Below are 21,806 nucleotides of genomic sequence, written 5' to 3' on the forward strand. Positions count from 1 at the left end.
GATAGTTAAAAGTTTTTGATGTATATCATTCATCATTAAAAAAAGTATATACTAATCCTAAAAGATATTATTTTTAATACACATAATTATCAAAAATTCATAAATATATGCCATAATACCTATAAAATGCAAATTTTAAGATACACACACAAATTTATTATATAATTATGACGTAACAGAACAGATTATACATAATTAATACTATCCATTACATCTAATATTAGATCTGCTAATAATTTTCCGCATTATCGATCAGAGATTACGAATGACACACATCAAAAATTATTAACGATGTCAAACAAAATCCAATTTTGTCTCTGAGACCAAGCGTCACGCGCCTCGCAACGGGAAAATAGCTGTGTAGTAAGGAATAACAATAGGTACCGATACATTTCAATTTAAAGGCCAAAATTACGAATCTTGGACAGCATCGTCCTAATTGATTGCCTATCCTTCTACCGCGTGCGATACCCCGCCGTCGTCGTTGCGGCGCACGCGATACAGGCGAGTGGCGGCGATCTCCGGTCTCCGGTCGCGCGCGATCGAGCGGACGAACGAACGACCGAGCGAACGAGCGAGCGAGCGAGCGAGCGAGCGAGCCAGCCAGCCAGCCGGAGTCGAGGATGGAGAACCAACCGACGACTCGGGAAGGCAGTGCACGCCCGGCTGCCGACACGAGCGGATGGCGTACGTTGTCGCTCGCGCCACCACCACGCTCGCCTCGTGATTTTCCTTCCTGTCACGCGCTCGGCCGTCGCTCAAGCCGTTCAAGCCGTGTGACGAGTCGCGCTTTAGGTGCTTAGGTCGATACACGACGACATTCTTTTTCCTCTCTTTTCTTTCTCACCTGTTTTGTTTTTCTCTTTCTCCCTCTTCTCGTCTACCTCTTTCTCAATCCGCCTTCTTCCGTCCTGCTCCTCTCTCGCACGTGTCACCCTGCGTCCCCCGCCGCGCTCCAAAGGAATAGAAGCTCTAGAGAGGAACAAAGAGAAGGAGAGAATACTGAGAGCTACGTGAAAGAGAAAGATAGAGAGAAAAACATTCCTGTAAATTACTCGACACGTGCGTGCGCGGTATCGTCGCACGTGTGCACGGTATACATATATACACGCCAGGAAGAAGCGAGAGCCGCCGCTGTGCCGCGGTGCACACATACGTACACACACGCACGCACGCACGCACACACAAACATATACACACACACACAAAAGAGATGAGTCGTCGCGGGTGCTGCAACTACCCCACCGGCGGCGGAGGAACCGGAGCCGATCGCTGCTGACGTCGTCTCAAGTTATACCGTATAGCATCGGCAGCGCGCGCGTGGCGATCAGCTGATCGTACTGAGCGCGCACCCTGTCCGCCCACCCACCCACCCGTCCGTCCGTTCAGCCGGCCGTTCGTCGGTGGCATCCGTCGGCGGCAGTCGGCCACCAGCGGCTCCGTCCGCGCGTCGTCGTCACTCTCCGTTCGCGCCCGTCATCGTCGCCCGCCGTCGTCGCGCATCGTCGCCAGTCGCCAGTCGCATCGTCTCGCGCGTTGTTTGTCGTGCGTGTCGTCCGCGTTTCCGTCGCCGCGCGCGCGGCCAGCATCGACGCCGGTGCGCCGGCTACGACGGCTACTGGAGGACGGTTCCCCCCGGGTGGTGTGGTGTGTATGTGTGTATGTGTGTGTTCTCTCGTCGCCGGCTCGGAAACGCACGCGCGCGCGCGCCCGCGCGCGAGCGCGCCCCGCGTGTCCCGCCATGCCGTCGTCGTGCCGGCAACTCGTGACGAGCGATCGTCGCGTAGTACCGACGCGCGCGTGTCAGCGCCGACGAGTAAACGCGTCGTCGTCGTCGTCGTCGTCGTCGTCGTCGTCACCGTCGTCACCGTCGTCATCCACGTCGTCCACGTTGTCGCCCGCGACGAGATGATCCGGCCAGTGGTGTGATTGCCGATTACCGCGCGCATCGACGTGAACGTTGCCGCGAGACGACAACGGAGCGCGGACAACCGACGACGCATCTCTCTTTCTCTCTCTCTCTCTCTCTCTCTCTCTCTCGCGGTCACGACAAAAGAGAAGAGAAAGAGAGAGAAGACGAGAAGTTCGACCATCGGATTATGCCCGTCACGGGATTCAAGCGCGAGATTCGCCGATCGCGGATCAGCGGCGCGTGAAAGACGTCGCGCGAGAGTAATATGTGAGTTGATATGACCAGTTGTGAGTTGAGAAGGAAAAAAAACAAACAAACAAACAAACAGTACGCCGAACGAGGTACCCTTGTCTTTCGCCTCTCGCGGCGCCGAAGCGTTCAAAACAACACGGGCGCGCGTTTGCTCCGGTTCATCAAGCGCCACCTGCCGACCGTGCAATCAGTGGCAGGGTAACTGTCGTTTGAAAATTTTCAAACATCCAACGCCGTGAAGTTGCGCGCGAGTTGTGATCCGCGTCGGACACACGAAGCGTCGTTGTCGCGGAGGCTCCCGCGGAGCGGGAGGACGCCGGAGCGCGGGTGCATGCGGATTCCGCGAGTGGAGTCGCCCGCGCTTGTCTGTGACAATCGTGTTGTTCATCGTGTGCCTCGCCGACGTGTTCCCCCTCGGGGACAGTAAGGGAGTAAGAGAGGAGAAGGACTCGGACTCGCCGTCGAGAGTGACGCACGGGAATTAAGTGTGCGTTGGTAGTGCCGAACGGTCGCGGGAAGGTGAAAAGTCTGTGATAGGCGCTCGCTCGGAGGTTTCGAGCGGGAGGAACAAAACGCAAGGCGCAACAAAACGGGGAGAGAGTGTTCCCGAAGGCGACCACGGATCCGCAGGAGGAGAGGAGTTTGGTGAGTACTTGACCCATCTCGGCGTCCGTACTATTCGCGAAATAGAGGCAAGATGGCCGACACCGCTCGATCGTAGAAATTATGATTATCGTCGTTACCTTCGACGCGAGTGTTGTCCACGTACGCCGAAATAAGCGCTAAGCGGGCTGCTCTCTCGGTTTTCTCGTGACATTTTTTCCCGTCAGATTCAAAGTCGAATTTTGCCGTGACGAGCGTCGAGGTGTAACGGGTTAGGTGAACTACGTATTAAGCATGCGAATAGTGGAATGTTATTCGTCGTTTGACCGCTTTGACCCGTAGTTTTTGTGACGATCCGATGTTGCTAGGTCAAAATTACGAGACGGGAACGCGTAAAATTTGGAATCAAGTCGGGGAAACGCGTGGCTTCGTTCGCCAGATACATCGTGTTTCGAACTTTTATTAGCAGAGAAATATCGGACGATATACATATGGTTTGCATGAACGAGTTCCAGGCGGTTTCCATCCCCACCTAGCGAACCGTCGGCGCTGTGTACGAAAACTTTCCGTCGAGCTTGATGTTTTCGCTCTTAGGTGTAGCATTTTTTTGTAGAATATGCTGTACTTTTAAAATGTCACACCATGGAGCGACCCAGGAATAACTACGCTTTACAAAATTAGCATAAAAAATATAACAATTTGAAAATAAACTGTAACATTTTTTAGCATGTTATTTTTTGAGTAAAATTGACATTTATTATATATGTTGGGAAAGAGAGACAGACACGTACGTTTTATTTAGTTACCTCTATCTTAGAACTAATGTTTCAAAGTTCCACTGTTCTGTTACTATCTTTATGTTATTTGTTTATTTATCTACGCACCTATATTGTATTGACACTAAGAAGTGTTGAATATCAATTTAATACAAAATTTGTAAATAACATTACGTTATGTTAAATTAATTAATGCTCGGGTATATTGACAATTTAACACAAAGGTTTCAGCAAAGTTTTTAACATAAATACAAAATGTTTTCTATTATGTGCAACGCGTTCCTTCAGTTAAACTTGATTTTGTGTTTCCGTCTCATGGGAAGTGCAAACGTTATTTTAACTATAATAGATCCAATTGTTCATCTCAAAAACTATAACAAGATTTTATTTTACTTTCCTCGAGCACTGAAAAATCAGTCTTTTCGTAACACCCTTCTTTTACCTCCGAAAAATTTAAATTTGGTTAGACTGAGGTAGTCTGGATGACGTAAGATTCCAGTAAAAAGATATAATAATAATAATAATAATCGCTTTTCCTCTTCGTTGTATCGATTCGCTCGATGAAAAATTCCGAAACGAGTAACGCCACGCGTATTTAAGTAGCTAGTGTTCCGGGACGTTCTCTTTCGGGAAGCACCGTTTCATCTCGCGCGTCTTGGATTTATTGACGTCCGACTTGTTTACGATTATGCAAATCCCGGGTTGCTCGATGCTACCGCGGCCACTCGGGGCTTCCGGGACTCGCCAGGAAAGTTATGAACTAAACCCATCGACATCGGAAGCACGAGTCGTCGGTCAGTCGCGGAGTCGACGAACCTCTATCGATCTTCGCCTTCTATCTACCTTCGTCCTCCCTCCTCCTCCTCCTCCTCCCTGCCGCCCGTTCGTCGGAATGCAACTTGGGAAAGACTCGTCGTCGTTGTCGCCGCCGTCGTCGTCGTCTTCGCCGTCGCGGTCGCTCGTTTCCAACTTTTGCACTTGGAATGACCTCCTCCGGGAAGGAGCGTCCGTTTCTTACATACTCGCGATTACGCCGCGCTCCGTTACGAATTATGAATATTAAACGCGAGGTAGAGGTTCGAATCTACCTTGCCTCCTCCAGCCGGGTACTAGAGAACCGCTACTACTCGTGGCTATTGACGGTGATAAACTTATAATACGACGGGATAGATTTGATAACGGACCGATCAGCGAAATCTTTGATGCTATGCTGCATATGCGCATCAACGTCCATCCGGTTTGTAGAGAGTGGGAAGGGAGAGATGAGAGGGACAGGAAGTGGACATTGGCAATCAATATACGCATTTAGCCGTGATCGATATTAAGCGGAACGTTATCCGTTCGCATGCGATAAACACACTTGGCGATGAGTGCGCGAATGCAACGCACTGATTATCTCTCGCATCGTATCGTGTAACGCTTTGTCAACAATCGAGCCTCCTCCTTTTTTTTTTTAATCGCAAACCGAGTGCGCGCTTATAAGAATTTATTCAGTAAATAAATCTCTCTTTCTCTCTCTCTCCGGATATCGCGAATTCTCGGCGCGGTCGTCGACGAAGGTCGATCCTGCCTATCTGCCACGAGGGAGCCGGGTATTCCCTTTTCAAGTGGACGCTCGATCGCGCCACGTATATCCGTATTAGTGCGTATATTAATTTGTCGATGCGAGTCTGCCGCACGCGGGCACGATAAGAGGCGCGACGATTATGCACAGACGCGATCGTTTTATCGCGATAGGAGCGCATGTATTAAAACCACGTGAATGACGTATTCAAAAGCTCGAGGAATCAGAGAAGTGGCCGTAAAGTATTTTACGGGAGGGCGTAACTGTCATTCTTTTATTGCCCGTTGCTTTATTTTTCGTTCAAGCGGACGATACGCAATGGAATAATGTTACGATCGAAATAACAATGCTGAATTTTCTGTCGTACGCCGTATCTCCGAATGCCAACGTGGAAAAACGTCGCGTTAAGGTATTACTTTGTCCGCGTAGCTACAGGTAGATGAAGGGGTAAATTGGAAATTATAATAATTACGTAATATGTAAAATAGAACTTGATCATCGGTGTTTTTTTTTTTTTTTTTTTTTTTTTTTGAAGAACGGAAAAATTTATGACACATTAATGCGGATATCACGGAAATTAATGGAACTTGGCACTTTTACGAATCGACGAATTCTGGTCTCGCGCCACTGACGAAGACAAATGTTTCGTTATCGCAGGGGTGGTCCGCGCTGCAACGAATGCGAAACCTTATACGCCTATGTGTAATATACGCGCCGCGTACACGCGTCTTAATTTGCGGTCGCACGTTCTTAATTCAGTTTACTCGCGGCGATGCGACCCCGAGGCGAGTAACATTTCCTCTCTCGTGGCCGCGACGGGAAAGGACGACGGGTGTGCGGGAGGCGCGGCGGTTATTAGCCGCTCGTAGTTATTTCATTTGCGACTCTCTCGGCGGTCGGGCACAGGCGCAGGCTTCGGGTGTAATTGTCAGGTTTATGAAGGGTTTGCCACTGAGGGGGGAGGGGATGGTGGAGGAGGGAGGAAGTACCGGCGACAAAGCCTCGTGTCGAAGCGTGTCCGGAAAGTTATAGCCTACGTGAAGTATACTGTTAATCTCGCGTCTAACGTGAGAGTCCGGCGGCATCAAGGAATGGTTCGGTCTCACTCCCCTTCTTTTTTTCTCTCTCTCTTTCTTTCTTCCTCTTTCCCGTCTCTTCCCGTTTTCGTGTCTCTTTTCTATCCGGTTGGGAATAGGCGCGATGTTTGACGGCACGTATCATTCTTGTATTTTATCGAGATAGCACGTCTCCTCTAATGCATATACGATTACCTTTTTTATTCATAACTTTGCCAGCCATGCTCCGTTTTAAATTCCCTTCTCAGGTTGGTGATCTTAATTAAATTTATGGTGACCGACATCGACGATCTTAACGGTCGAGGTTTTGGCCTCGCGTGAGAAACTCGACCCGTTAGATGTGAACCTTTATAGACCTTTGCTCTTTTCTAAATCTGGCTAGGTTACGAGATGATAAATTGGATTTTGAGAACGCATACGTTATTTCCACGTCTCGCATCGAAGAGATACAACCTATTTCAACTTAAGCGGCTTCTAGACATTCAATATTTGCATAACAATATTGCACAATAATATTGAATATCTAGCGACCGCTTTAAGATTTAAAGTTTCGCAGAGCTATTATTTTTACACGGAGAGAATTTTCTCTTAAAATTTACCCTCAAAATTTGAATAATTGTGGGAAATATATAACCTCGAGGAATTTTGCTATATTTTTTAGTAAAATTTACTATATTTTTAGTAAACTGTACTAAAAGCATAGTAAATTTCACTATACTTTTAGTAAATTTTACTAAAAAGTATAGTAAAATTCCTTGAGGTCACATATTATATATTTTATTATATTTCTTAAACAGTGTTAGATTCTTAACACAAGAAGGCAGTGAAAAGAAATTTTGTTGAAATAAAAAATTTAATCAATTAACAATTGGATTTCATGGATACTGAAATGAAAATTGCAAGTGTCATCAGAATTGTAGATACGTACTTTTTGTTAGTATAAAAATCAGCTTTTATTAATATGAATGAATAAGCTTGCAAACTGGAAAAACTGTTTCCTAATTCATTAACGGTTTCGACTATCAAGCGACACGAGCGTAATCTCTGACCCAATTGCCACGACCTCTCCGCGCGGCTGGAGTTTTATGTGTACCTTTTTTTCTCGCATTAGAAACGCGCGAGAAATTGTCCGTGAGTCGTATGCGCGGCTCCTAATTAGGCAATGGCCTGTACATTTAAAAGCGATGTACCACTTTGGAGAAATCTCTTTATCAATCAAATCTGCCGTCGCTTCAATGACCGATGTTTTCACCGCGCGCTAATGTGTCTACCTGATTTATAGTTTAGATATCTATCTGTAATCTTGGTAAATAGGAAAAGAAAAACTTGGACGGTCACATTTCATATTCGACGCGACTTTAAATCAATGAAAGGATATTGAACAATGTCTTTTAAGATATAAATGTCTCATCTTTTTTTTTTTTACGGCAAGTTAACAGCCTGCTGCATATATTCGAATATTGGAACAATAGAATCAAAATTTTACGAAGCTAAAGTTCGCCCGCGTGAAGCCGAGCGTTAAAAAAAAATATATATATATATATCTCGCCGTTCATCCGCGAGATTTAATATTTTACAGGCCGTAAAACTGTACATTTTTATTTGCCGACAGCTCAAAGGATATCGATGCCGCGACGTTCCCGTTGAGAAAACGTTGACTGCAAATAACACAAATAATCTCTAGACGAAATTAAAAATCACTCTCCAGTGACACCTTGCACACGTAGCGCGTCCGGGCCCTCCTCGACGGCGGGCACTCGAGTCCCGCGCGCGCCGTGTTCCACGTCGCGTACACCTTATTTACCCGCACATCGAGTCGGCAAAGTCGCCCGTGGAGTGGCTTGCGGAACAGCCAAACGGACAAACAGGTGGCGAGCCGCGACGCGCGCGCGCAGCTCTTAACTGTAAAACGGACGTTCTTGTTCAATTTCTAGCGAAGAGATCGGAGCCGCGGCACTCGAAATGCCATCGGTCCCGACGTGATCGGACCCCTCCGCCTCCCTCTCATCCCCCCATCTTTTCTCCTTATCACGCGCGAGCTTTACAGCGGCTTTTTACGAGCGAATTAATACACGCGCGCGCGCGCGCGCGCGCGCGCCCACCCACGGGTAACGCAGAATAATGGACATTGCATAATGCCAGCGTATGCACATACCCGTCCGTCGCGCTCCCGTCCTCGCCGATGAGATCACTTCCGTGACTTCCTGACATTGACGCTTGTACGGCCGACCCACGTGTTAAACGCGCGTATCTGCGTAACCGAGTATCGCGCGCGCGCGCGCGCACGCATGCATACCTGAGCAACCGAGATAGGCTGCTGCCTGTCAGATTGTTGACACAACCAGTGACACGTTTAATAGGATTATTTATGCTCTCGGAGGCGCTTAAACGGCCTCCGCGCGTCCGTATCGGCTTCATCTACCTGACGGTGCGTAGCATAATTATGTCGACGCGCCGCGCGCCTCGTATATATCTCGCTACGTTGACGACGCCTAGACCCTGATCCCTGATCCCGTCCTCGAGATGGGATTTCTCGATGTGCACGTGTTACGATGTCCGTCACCGCGCGATCTCTCTCTCTCTCTCTCTCTCTCTCTCTCTCTCTCTCTCTCTCTCTCTCTCTCTATCTCTATCTCTATCTCTATCTCTATCTCTGTCTTCCTATGCCGGACATAATTTAGCTACCGATGCAGAGAAACATGTTCATATTAATCCACTGATGTGGCCGCGTCGAGATTTGGCACACCGATCAGACCGTCGAGTGTTGACACTATCTCGTTTAATATCCTACAAACGTCAGTTTGGTAAAGCACGTCGCATTCGGCTTTACACTCACTTTAAAGTTTCTTTAACTCGAGGATTTTTTTTTACGTCAAAAAGAATTTCTATTATCGAAGAGCGATGGATTTTAAGCGAAAATGTAACGATTTGAATACTACAGGTGAAAACTAGCCCACGCGTCGGAAACAAGACGGGGAATAACGTAATTTAAGAGGTCAGCTGGAGTAATGCAACCTCGCGGAACATATTGAAGACGAAACGGAAAGAAGATACGCTCGCGTAAACACACACACACACACACACACATACACACACACACACATATACGTACACCCGCGCGCGCGCCTTTCATTTGAGCAATCGCGCGAGATACGCGGACGAGAAATTCTGCGAGCGTATATTGCATAATAAAGTTGACATAATAAGACCTGCACCTTGAATTACGAGAATACTGAGTGTTATAGACGGTAATTACTGGCCCGCCCTCTTGATATAGATTGAACATTCAAGATATATATCTAATGTTGGTTTACGTTACTGTACTTTCACTCGGTTAATTGTTGATATCTAATTCAGTCTTTGCATAGAGCGTATCGCACGAACGTTATGGTACGGGCGCTTATGTAAGCCGGTGTAGTGTGTGCGCGCCTGTGTGGCGCGCGCACACACACACACACACACACACACATACACACACACACGCGCGCGCACTCGAACCGAGTGGTCGGTCGGTGATTCTGAGATGAGCCCCGGCTTACAGACAGTCGGATAACCACCAACAACAGCCATAATGTTAATTACACTCGTTTCAGTCGTCCGCAGAAAAATTCATTGCGCTAAAGCTTTATTCTGCGTTTCTTAAGAAGCTCTCTCTCTCTTTCTCTCTCCTCCCACTGTTCTTTGCGAAAGATGTGCGTGCATATGCGTGTATGTGCGCGGTCATTTTCATGATCATTTTAATGGCGCATAAAAAAATTTACGTGCCCATTAAAGCGTACAGTTTGCCCTCATCGGTCGTATATAATGTTCCAACTATGCTTTAGAGTTGGTTAAAATTGCATACGTCACACATTGTACATGTAACAACGACTAAAACGGTGTTATTGTAAGGGCGAACCGAAATATTCACATTGTTCCTTAGTGATTAATGATTTTTATACTAAATAATTTAAAAATGTTCTACTCTCTTTCTCTCTCTTTCTCTGAGTTCTAGAAAATTATTATTTCCCTCTTGTGTATAACGTTCACCATTATAATGTTCGCGGAGAAGTTTTAGTGTCACGAAGATACCCACCATTTACATCGCTTTAAACTCAAATCGCGTGCAGCAAAGGGTCGTAAAAGAGATTAGACTAGACCGTAAATTGTTTATCAACCGATGACGAGGGGCCCTTTTTCATCGTTCTCACGTCCCTTTGCTTTTCGCGTTTGCCGACTGAACTTTTCAGTAAAGCTGCGAGAAAGAGAGAGAGAAAGAGAGAGAGAAAGAGAGAGAGGCGTGTAATTTTATGTAACCCTTTGAGCGCGGGTTTCTCCTACCGGAACTTTTTTTTATACTCGTCAACGAAACGTATTAGGGCGTTAAATCGGCCGTAATCCGGCCGTAATCGCCTAGCAACAGTTCTCATTCTCCCGTCCGTTTCGAGAACAAGTGATTCCGCGCGAAGCGCGAACGTCGGTAAACCGCGCCTCTAATCGGCGATTCCGATTAATTAGGTCTCGTCGCATCGCAGACGTCGTCGACGAGAGCGTCGCGCTCGAGTCTTCGGGAGTCGTCTCGACGATAACGGATGTCGGAGGGAGCGTGCAACGGAGCACGCGACGAGACCGCGATAAGGCGATAAATTATCTCGGCGCGACGGAAAAGCGCGATTCGCTGAGAACCGCTGTCGGCGATATAACGCGATATAAGCACACGGATCACAGGCGACAAGCGCTCATTAGCATACAATGCGGGCTAATAAGATCGCACGCTGACGGCTACCGTTCAATATCGTGTCCCCCGTGTCGTCCTAGTCACCCTCCAACTGGCAGGCCTACGGCTACACCCATGTTAAAAGTTGCATTCGCTTTCTTTCGGTAATAGCTTCGCGTTTACTTAAACAATGTGTTGCATCGTACAATTGCTCTAGATAAACGATCCATCCATTTATATATGTAACTGTTGCTTTACCATAAAAAAATAATGTAAAAAATATACTCTTTATAGATTTTAATAAAATAATCGAATCTATTCATTTATTTTGCAAACGATTATCTATTAATGAGAACAAATTTGAAGATTCGAAATTTATTATATTAAATATTTTATTTTAATTATAACTATACGTTACCAGGAATACACATGTAGATTAGTCATATTTCCATAAAAAATACCGCACGCATTTATCTCGCCTCCATATATGCAAGTATTTCATTACAAGTAATTAATCGTCGTAATTTATTTTTATTCTCGAGAATAATATCTGTTAAAATTTCGTGGGTGTGTGCTTACTCACGAGAAACGCGCGCATGTCGTCGTTGTACCATTAATTTTTAACACGCGCTTTATACACGCGCACCTTATTATCCCGAAATAATGCGAGGACATCAGCTTACAATATTTTAACATCAACGAGGAAACTGTACACAGGCTCTTACAAATGCTACAACGACCCCGAGGGATTAAGACATTCCTCTTATTTGCGAATAATAATATCGCGATATAAAGATTGCACGTACAAGAGGCTGTCGTCGCCGCCGCTTGCTTACGCCCGAGGCAACGAGACAAAGGCGATGGCGATGGCAGCCGTGAAAAGAAAAAATAAATGTCGCTACCAGTAAGTCTCGATGATTAACTCCTCTGACTAATAAGACGTATCGAGTCTCGGCCGGCCGTTATCAGCGCGCGCGATATCGTCGAGCGCGCTCTTTTGTCCACCGCGCGCGGATTTTTCCCTCGCCGGACGGACGGACGGACGGACGGATGCTCGCCTATCCTTTGTCAACGCGATTTTTCATCAGCGATTTATATCGCGCTCGTCGCGATACAATAGCTTGTAACGCGTAACTGCGCGTTAGTACGTACAACTCGCTCTGCGAATTGCGGCTGCCCTTCTACGTAAACCGGCCGCCGTCGTCGCCGTTGTAGCAGCATAGCCCGCGATATATATATATATACGCGCGTGTCCCTCCCTCGTCGTCCGATGGGGGATAAAACCGACGCCGAGGCCTCTCTCTCTCTCTCTCCCGCGGGCATTGTGTACCGCCCGCTATTTACACGTCATCTCGTAATAGCTCGGACCGCGTCCCTCATTACCGTGCCAGCGCGGTGCAACGAGTGCATGCGAATGTTGGTTTTAGTGCCGGGCAGTAAAAGACTCGGGGCACGTGTGTGTTGGGGTTACTTGTAATACGCATGTTATTTGCTTGTGTGCGTTACGATTGCCGTTCTAAGCAACGGCAGGCAACACACCATGGCACCGGTTATACACCGCCGCACTCTTTTCATTTACGGTCTTTCTCTTTCTCCCCCCGCCGGGCTTACGGAGGAGAGGATTAGACGGCGCGATAAGCCGGCGCGCGGCGATCACGGGGCGAACGGTAGCGTACTCGAGAGCGCGGGAATGATCGCCTCGTCGATACACCTACCGTCCGTAAGTACCTGGATACGGGCGAATTAATCCGCGATGTGTAGACACTTTTCTCGGATTAATTCAGAAGTCCATATACACGTTTATTATTTTCCTAGAATCGATCTTTATAATCGATGAAACCGCAATAGGAAACGGAAGGTAGAAATATTACGTATCTTTCGCTTTAGTAGAGGGGAAGGTGGTAATGTGGCCAGTGCGGATAATATGGCTATCCATATTATCTCCGTTATTAGTTGACGAATTCTAGTAATTATTTATGATATCATTTGTTTAGTAGCCTACTGTTATATAATGACGCTAATATGACAATTTTTTTACATTTATTTTTGTCGTTACCCTCCTTATTTCTCTTCGGCCCATTATGCAGTATCGTTACATTTTTATAAATAATATATAACAAATATTTTATAACTTTGAATTGAAAATCTAATGAGCAACACTATGATGAATATAATTGTAAAATTTTAACTCAAAACATTGATTATTAACGAAGTTATTAAATAAAATATAAATGGCCATATTACCATCTTCTCCTCTATTGAAAACGAAAATGACACGAGATAATATTTGAAATTATACGTGAATATGTGACGCTAGTTTGAGGAATACTTTAGGAAAATCTAGAATCTAATGATACAGTAAATGTAGATACCTTTTCTTAAATCGAATTAAGCGTACGGATTAAGCTTATTTTACGGTACGGTTAAGCGCTTTAAACTTTTATTCTTGATACTTGTCTCGAATTTTTGAAAGATTACGATATATTGAAGAGAGCAATAATGTATTTTTGAAAATTACGAAATTAGAAAGTCACATCTTTATTTTTTTCAATTTGTTTTATTCGTTTTATGTAACACTATAACAGTGATAAATGAAAGTGCATTCATCGTTTGTGACGATAGAAATGTTGGGAAACGATGCCTATAGTCGTAAAACTGTGACATATTTATATTTATATAAAGTGCTATAATATTTTACTCGATATATTATTCTGTTTTTAAATAAAAAATCTAGAATTATCCTCGATCTTGAACGAGATTGCAAAGCATGCAATGTATATTTTGCTGCCTGTAATCGCACTTGAAACGTAATTTTAGCGAGCGTGTTGGAAAATTTAACATTATTATATTGTTTCTTTTTATAGAGATTATTTTCTCAGATTGAGAAATGCGCAAGTTACAATATTATTAGTTTACGCAGGTTGTATGATTTATTACAGATTTTCAGGAATGTGATAACTGTAATAAATTATAAGTTAAAAATAGCCGTAATATTATACATAAATTAAATGTTGAAATATTTACATATTTAACAGAAATATACAAATATAAATTGAAATGAAGAAATTTAATTAAGTAGAAAAATTTAATCAAATTAACTTTTATTTTAGTGTATTTAACGGAAACTACAGATTTTTTTTAAGAAATCACTCATATTTTGTTTTCGAACAATTTATCTGAATGCTTATCATGCGGAACATTAACTTTTAATAGTTTATCAACTTTTTTTTTTCAGTTTTAACATTTTTTGTAAAAAATCTATTTAAAATGTTTATTTATTCTGAAAACACACACACACACACACACACACACGAGATTTTTCTTACGAATACGAAAACGACCAGAGAGGGATTTAATGAATGAGAATTAAAGGAATTGCTACAAACATCATGAGCGTGACGGTTGACTTTTGCGTAATGCCACGCCGCGCGCCGTCTGATTTAACAGATTTACATTGATTATCGAAAGTTGTGTTTCGCTTGTGTATCGATCGATAAGGACCCGATTTACGAGGTGTGGAATCTCGTTATCCCGCGTTTCATTATCTAGGCGCGCACAAGGGTGTCAATGGTATAATTTTACAAGCACTACAGGGACTCCGGGTCGGGAGTTGCCACTAGGAATTCGCCTAGCCCGAGCTAGCCCGTAGATCCTGTGCGACGGTGCGGCGCAGTAAAAACGTCAATGGCTGAGCGATAAAATTAAACGGAACATTCGCTGGCGTTTGCCGCCAGCGATCGCAGTGGCAGCAGGTAGCAGTCGATGATCGAAAACCCGATAAAAATGTTAGATGCCTGCGTCTGTCGCAGTTGCGCGAACCATCTGCCGTCGTAATACGTAATGCTGTTTGGTACAAAAACTTATGGGTTTGATCTGATGAGACGTTTTTTTTTAATACTTTGACAGAAGCCTATTGGAAATCTATTTTTTTTTCTTCATACAAGAAACAGAGGCGCTTTCTCTCGATCTAATTGTAATCGTAAACTAATAGAGATTGGCTGCGTTCAGCAGAAAAAGCAGCTTTACAACTGTTGTAAAATTCTTCAACACGACTGGTTTATACGTTTAGATATAACAGGAACTAAGAGCAAGAACCAATCGTGTTGAAGAATTTTACAACACTTGCAAAGCTGCTTTTTCTGCCGAACGCAGCCATTGGTTCGTCTGAGATCTTAATTTGTCTCGGGAATGTTTAATGAAGAATCCTAGAGAAAGATATACATATTTTCTGAGAGTAATAAAATTGTGACCGTGTTTTTGTGTAGAATTAGCTGAATTGTAAGCTGATGTCCTATTTGATTCTATATCTTGCTTCATGGATTTAGCTGCATTTAATTTTAACACATTTACAGATATGTGTGATGCAGTTTCAATTCTGCCGAAAATAAAAAAAGTATATTATAATCAATATTGAGTAATATTGATCGATCAGTCGAAAGTTGTGCACGAAGATATTATGTTTCTTATTTGTGAGATATAAAATTATACTAAATAATAATAGGAGAATATCTGAAAACTAATTATAGACGATCCTTATTCGGTCGCAACTAGATTTTCACTGTGGTTTTATATACGTTTCCAACTTTATCAAATTACATTAATTTTTGTCAGTCAGAATTAGGATAATGCGATATATTGCAGATACGCGGATACATTTTTTATCTGCTCGCGGTCTCGAACCGTCATGTTGCGAGACAGATACAAAACGCGTAAGGTACGCACGGCGCACGCAGCACGTGTCTCGAGAGAGCAAAGCGCGTTCGTGTTCGTATTCGCGGACGTTTTCTCAGCGCGACGTGTCGCAATCCGGGACCTAAATCGGCTCGTTAATTTTCATTCTTTCACGTGGGACGATAAAATCTGATATCGCGGAGTCCCAGGGTATGAGATACACGTACACCCGTCGCGGTCTACATTAACGCAACGAGTTTCTTCTGCTGCTGCACCAGCGACGTGCATATACGTGCGTTTCGTCACGCTTAATACGCTCATATCAATGCGTTGCGATACGTATTTTAGAGATTGCACTCGGTTGAGCCATTGCATCGTATGACTCGTACATAATTCTGAAAACGCGCGTTCCGATAATGAGAATTCTCCGCTAGATAATGTTGTATCCTCGTAGAGGATATTTTGAATTTTTTTTTTGCGTTTCTTATCCTTATTGTTGATATTCCTGATTGTCGTAATTACACTTGCGTGGGTTTGTGAGATATGCGAGGATGATTAGCCAATAGACAATGGCGATATTCAAAACTCAGTTTGTCAATTTAAAGTTGGGATTTTTGATATCTTTGATATTGTTAAATGTTATTTTATCACAAGACAAGGGATCTAGAGCGCAAGTAGGAAGATGGCGACATCGTTTTGATCGTTGATATAAACGCCTATATGCATATGCATGTCGACACACGCATACGCCCGCGTTCGTCCGTATGCACGCGCGGACACGATTCGCTTTCGAAATAAACCGATAAGATCTTGGCCGGACGAGTTTCAAATTAATGTCAATGCTCGCCGCGAGGAGGAGGACTTTATTAATGCTTAGACTGTCGCCCGTGTAATATTTGTGCTCGTTCCGGTGTTATCACAGTCCCAACTGGAAGAAGTAGAATTTCACAATTCATGAGGTAATCCGAGGAGAAAATTCGAAATAGCCGGGCGTTGTCTCTGTTGATTTTTCATTATTATTGCGACACCCTAACTATTGCGTCTAACGATTATATCTCTCAGAGTAGCCTGTAAGCCGCGTGCTTTTCGAATGAGCACGTTAATTAAAACTGGTGAACACACGCATACAAGATTTCTTTTCATTGTGGAGGCACATTGTGATGTATTTCGGAGCGTTTGGCTCAAAATAGAAAAATCAAACTAACAAAATAATGAAATAAATAATGTTACTGAATTTATTGGAAAAGAGATCGAGAAGACGGCATTCTTTTCAGGGTGAAAATATAATTGGCTTTAATAATAAATTGGGCGAGATTATGGTAATTATGATTGCCAAAATAATTGGCAATCGCGATCGGTTCCGCCGCTTTCTAGACGCAGTGATGAGATGAAAGTTGGGTTAGCTTATAGAGGGTGATTAGATTAATTAATCGAGACGAGGTCCGATAGGTTAGCGAGATAGCTGGCGGTTTCGCAATCATTGGTAAGGTTAATTGCAAAAAGTCGCGGTATGCGCTAATGGTATTTGCGGTGTTGATGGATCCATCGTCACGAACCGAAGAAACTAATGGCGCCATCGCGGATCGGAGATCGATCAATCGGATTAGAGGATCGACGAACAAAATGAGCGATCGGAACTTACTCGCGGAGAAATGAACGCCGAAGAAAAAGCGGCAGTGATCGATGGTGCAATGAACTCGCAAAGCTCGTACCTCCTCTCGAGCTTCATTATTCACTCGGCTCTCCGAGTTTCGCTTCTAATTTTAAGTGACTTTGATTTAGCAATCGTAGACTTTGTAATTCCGACGTTCCGCCAATCTTATCTTCTCGTTCAAGAGATTAAGAATTTCTTGCAAATTATGATCTCGCGGTTATCCATAATGGATTGACCGCGGTAATTGATGTAAAATTTATTTTGCATCGCTTTCGAGACTACATAATTAAATGTCACTCGTCACCACGAAAGAATTGAGTGCTGCTAACTTGTTCACCGCAAGTGCGGCATATAAGGCATAGCAAGAAGATTCTCCGAAGGAAGAATGAAAAGGAAAAATAAGAAGGATCGATTTTAAGGAAATAAAAAAAACTGAGCTGTGTAGCGTGAAAACCGAGTATCTTTCGTTACGCCGCAACTTTTCCGTTTATCAGCTTTATCGACATCTGTTTGGACGGGAATGGAGAAGGGGATTTTGAGCGAGAATTAGATTAGATAGCTATAGAATTAATGAGATAATCGGCGATAAATATCGAAATCGCATTATATCGCGACGTGCATCACGCACAAGTAATGCGAGTCTTATGCCTGGCATTTGGTCCAGCTATCTATGCTACCAACTGCGGTGATTTTCAAGGCGACTGGCCAGAAGGCCAGATAAGGTAATGTCCTGGCAATGGCAAAGTGGCAAACCCGAGTCCGAGTTCACACGCGGGATCCGACCCGATACGCGTCGATCATTATCTAACCGCATAATGCAATTATTTGCGTCGGTTGTATAACCGGTCCGCATGCAGATAACTGGGCGACGTGACAGCGGAGTATCGAGACACACAAGGGAATGCATCCTATGTCACTCGCTCTCTCTCTCTCTATCTCTGGTTAGCAAATTACAACCGTAACAAAATTCTTCGTGTTGCCCGCGAGATAGTTGTGTCGTACGAGAGCACATCGCGTGCGTAACGGAGTATAATCGCTAAATGTAAGAAGAGAGAAATGTTCCAGGAATTTTTTCTAAGGAAATGTACAAAACTTCTTATTTTATCGCATAAAGTTACAACTGCTAGTGCTTTTATAATTTTTTTTTTTTTTAATAATAAGTTGTAGTCCTTTGTTTGAAGAATAGTTTACCGTTTAATGTAATTTAATCAATCACTTTGAATTGAATAATGAGGAAACTTGATATCTTTACACTTTATTTCGGATTAAAGCTGTTTGAAATATTAACTGTTGCTCTTCGTGAGAACGGTTATTATCGCGGATTTACATAAAAGTTTCAAGTTCAACTTGATTACCGTTGCACCTTGGCATATGCGGCCATCTCATTTAACTCGAACGAGATCGTCTAATTATTAGTTTAATCTCGTACTCGCGCGGGAAAGTCTTATCTGATTTTCGCGCTGGATATACGAGACTGATGTCTAATTATTTTTACACCTCGCGACTTTCTACTGATTGTGACAAATGATAATGATAAACTATGACGGCTGGGCGATGATAACTAATAGTTCCGATATGATACCATCTGTATTTTAATGAATATCATATTACGCTAAATCTTTATTATTGCACTATTAGGCATTTACGTTCAGTACATGTAAGATTAATTGAGTGTTTCTCCTTTTATAGCGTTATTTAAACTACCTGACATTTAATTAGTATCTCTTGATTAATTAATAACGTCCAATTAACTACATGGATGAAATTATTTATTTTCCGCGAAAGCAAGATGATTCCGTATATTAAATTAAATTGATAATAACGTTTAGAATGTTTTCTTTCTGTTTTTTACCCTATTTCAAACCTTACTCGAAAGAAGAGAAAAGAAAATTTGCTTTCAATTATTTTCTCTTTCTTTTATCTTAAAACTTGATTTTCTCGTAATTTTAATTTTATTTCTCGCTCAGCATATTTTATTCCTTTTGTCTGAACGTCCTTACTTTTAAATAGGTTTTCTCTTACCTCAACCTTTTCGCATTTTATTTCCATCGTATACCGCAGGGAAGACCCTTCGTCCGATACAATAAATGTCTTTCCCTTTCAAATTCTCGTCTCGATGTCGCCGAAGAAAGCGTCGAGACCGCCCATCGTGGCGCCCAGCAGCCATCGTCGTCGGCGCCGCATTTCGCGCCCGCAGCGACGTGCGGTTTGCCACTCGGTGCAATTATCTAGGGCGGTTCTTTACCTGCCTGGCAGCTCGACTACCCGCTTGTACGCGCGTACGTGTGCGTGCGTGCGTGCGTGCACGTGCGCACCTCCGAGCAGGTACAAGCTGCTAGAGCAGGTCACTTTCGCCGTTGCCGCCTCTTACACATAAGCGCACGGTGTGTTTCTAGTCGTCGCTTTTACGCGCGCTACTCCATTCATAAACCTATGGAAACGTACGGCGGCTCCGCGCGTAGGTGTACAGAGAGGAGATTTGCCGGCGAGCTTGCAAAACGACGGCGAACGGTATATAGGAAGCTTCCATCTCTGTCGTCCTATTTCTTTCATTGAATCTTTACAAGTTTGGTCGGAAATGTGTTTCATTTTGACGGAAAGTCGATACACCCAGATATATACCCAATATATATCGCATGTTATATGTACTTCTGTCAACTGTGTCTGTTCTATCGCACCACATTTTTTCGCGCTTTTCTGTTGTAGAACGATTCGGAGAAGGAGAGGTACAGAGATGCGAAAAGAATAACATACTATAAAATTGCGGTTACGAAATCATTGCGGAGTGCTTGTAATTACATTGAGGTAAGAGATTGTCCTCTCTGAAACTTGCAGATTTTCGGAACGACATTGTTTATATAACTGTACGGTTCCGACTGATATTTGTGCAGAAGAAAGAGATGCACATACATAATGGACATATTAATTCTATATATAGATACTCTCGTTTAAACTAGGCAGTCGAGCGTTATATTTATTAAGCGCGAGGTTTCGTAATCTTTCAATTAAGATTCAAGCATTGTACCGCTCTCTCAGTCGAAATCGCATTATATAAGGCGATTCAAAATTCGGTTGGTAGACTTTGAGAATATGTAAAGATATTTCGCACTACGTGGAAATTTTTTATGAGAAAAAACAATTATATTTAATGACACTATATATCACATACTCTTGCAATATGACATTATTGTAATTTTCACTATTTATATATCTAATCTATAATATCTCGACAAAGAAATCATATACGCGTTTGTGCAGTGTATTTTATTCTCTTTCTCGATATGGATTCTTTTTTACGTTTTCTTGAAGATCACTTATTCAAGCGTGGATCAACTTGTATAAAGGAAACAGCACGCAAGTTCGTGGCATCTCTGAACGATTGGATCGGAAACGATGATTTAGGATCACGATCGATAAGACGATCGTCGTAGACGCCTCCGGCGAGCTTTATTGGTATGTTGTCGTCGTTGTCATCGTCGTCGTCGTCGAGGAGTTCGTTCTGTGATGAAACGAGCTGACAGCAATAGATCGATCGATCCGTAGATCAATAGCCGTGCTGCTCCGAACCCTATCTATCGGTTGTGCTACAAACGCGCGGTGGCCAATAAGATGAAAAACAATAAATACACCGACCATTTGCGCATGGTGTATTCTATTAATGTCGATCATGTGTTCGAGAATGAGGAAAAACTATTCTCCCGCAATTTAAATCGTAATTTGATACAATTTCTTATTAGCTATCCTATAAAATTATTATTTCATATATATTTTTTAATACACGCACATATTATAGAATGACAGATTTTTATATCTAGTCTATATATAAAGTTATCTACATATATAAGTTTAATACACATACTGAGAAGAAAAAGTTGTTAATTTGACTAAATTTTTCAACTTGATTAAATTTCTTCAATTCAACTATTTATGTATTTTAGTTAAATATATAAATAGTTAAATTAAAGTTCACGTATTTTATGCATTAATACTTAAACTGAAGAAATTTAATTAAGTTGAAAAATTTAATCAAATTAACAACTTTTTAAGTGTATACACACACACATATAACTATGTGTTTGATAAATTTATAAACAAAATAAAGTAAATGTCTCATTATTTAAAGAACTTTCATAACAATTTTATGACTATTTTAGGTTACTTCGATGATACATGTTTTGTTTCGTATTATTCATTTTAACGTAATTAAAGATAGTTTTAGATAGCGTGTTGCTTTTACAGTTCGTTGTACCGATGCACAACGGACGAAGTTTGAGGTCAAGTGGTCATAGAACTGTCTCGTTCGATAATTATGCTGAAAGTTTAACCACATCTCAGACTATATGTACTGCAAACTTTCAATAAAACTTTGCGGCAACTTGTCAGAATACGAAATATTATTTGTTGGCCACAATCGCAATATGTTTCGTCGATGTGACGAATTTGCAGTGAAAGCACATGCTAAAAGATCGGAATAACAACGTTCTTTTTTTGTGTCGTTTGCAACGTTGGCGCTTCATTATCTGATTAATTATTTTGTAACTTTAGGAAAACATTTGGTAAACACAAAGGTAATCATTTCCTGTTTACCATTGAAAATATTTT

The 21,806-nt window shown here is 42.9% G+C and overlaps 1 protein-coding gene and 1 long non-coding RNA gene across 2 annotated transcripts in view; one reads left to right on the top strand and one right to left on the bottom strand.

Annotated features, from left to right (window-relative positions):
• Positions 1 to 972, bottom strand: part of LOC118647271 — a 32,491-nt gene extending 31,519 nt beyond the window's left edge. The window contains exon 1 of the long non-coding RNA XR_004964577.1: positions 848 to 972. This is a non-coding gene — a long non-coding RNA (uncharacterized LOC118647271). The remainder of the gene's footprint in view (positions 1 to 847) is intronic.
• A 1,753-nt stretch (positions 973 to 2,725) lies between these two features.
• LOC105831717 (Krueppel-like factor 3) overlaps positions 2,726 to 21,806 on the top strand; it is a 325,934-nt gene continuing 306,853 nt past the window's right edge. Inside the window, exon 1 of the mRNA XM_036291814.1 lies at positions 2,726 to 2,809. The gene's annotated coding sequence lies outside the window, so the exon portion shown is untranslated. The remainder of the gene's footprint in view (positions 2,810 to 21,806) is intronic.

The sequence above is a fragment of the Monomorium pharaonis genome, chromosome 9 (assembly GCF_013373865.1).
Source record: "Monomorium pharaonis isolate MP-MQ-018 chromosome 9, ASM1337386v2, whole genome shotgun sequence".
Lineage (NCBI taxonomy): Eukaryota > Metazoa > Arthropoda > Insecta > Hymenoptera > Formicidae > Monomorium > Monomorium pharaonis.